The sequence below is a fragment of the Pinus tabuliformis genome, chromosome 2_1 (assembly GCF_031772625.1).
Source record: "Pinus tabuliformis cultivar Carrire ecotype Pingquan chromosome 2_1, CPIR1, whole genome shotgun sequence".
NCBI lineage: Eukaryota > Viridiplantae > Streptophyta > Pinopsida > Pinales > Pinaceae > Pinus > Pinus tabuliformis.
In genome coordinates this window covers 404,306,077-404,306,799 of record NC_142299.1, presented here as the reverse complement: position 1 = coordinate 404,306,799, position 723 = coordinate 404,306,077, and positions in this window count along the sequence as shown.

Here is a 723-nt window from a genome sequence, read left to right as displayed (position 1 = left end):
CCATCTTTACTCTGATCTACTAAGCCTCGTGAGGGATCAAATATCGTGATATGCAAACTAGCATAGAGTGAACTAAGCCCGAGAGGGATCAAATATCGTGATATGCAAACTAGCCTAGAGTGAAAAAATATTTGATCCCTCTTGGGGCTTGGTGGATCAAGAGTAAAAATGGATGTTGTAATTTAATGTATGTTAAACATTTTAACTGGTTAAAATAAAAAATAAAATAAAAATCGATTATTAATTTTATTAATTTTTATATAATTACTATAGTAATTTTTAAGCTCCAGGTTTATGATAAACCCATGGTATTGACCCATGGTAATACCATGGTATTCATGTGAGCATAGACTATTTAAAGGAGAAATTCTATCATCTTAGATCCATCTTAATTTTGGGTCTACCAAGTGCTCAAGGGATAAGTAGATTTCATCCCCCTAAGAGTGGTAGATGTGGAGTTAAGATGGATATAGGTATGGTTTTATGATAATGAAGGTATTAAATAGACTTAGGAAATTATATTGTAAAAACATCTTAAGGTGAATGGTTAAAGCTACATTAGTCACTTCACAAAATTTAGTAAAAAATACCAATATTTCCATTAATATTGGTTTTTAACTTTTTCTGATTTAACAAAAAAATTCAAAACAATGAAACCTTATCACTCTTTCCGCATCACCCTCGCAGAAGATTTCTCACCATTTTTCAAACATTCGCAATATC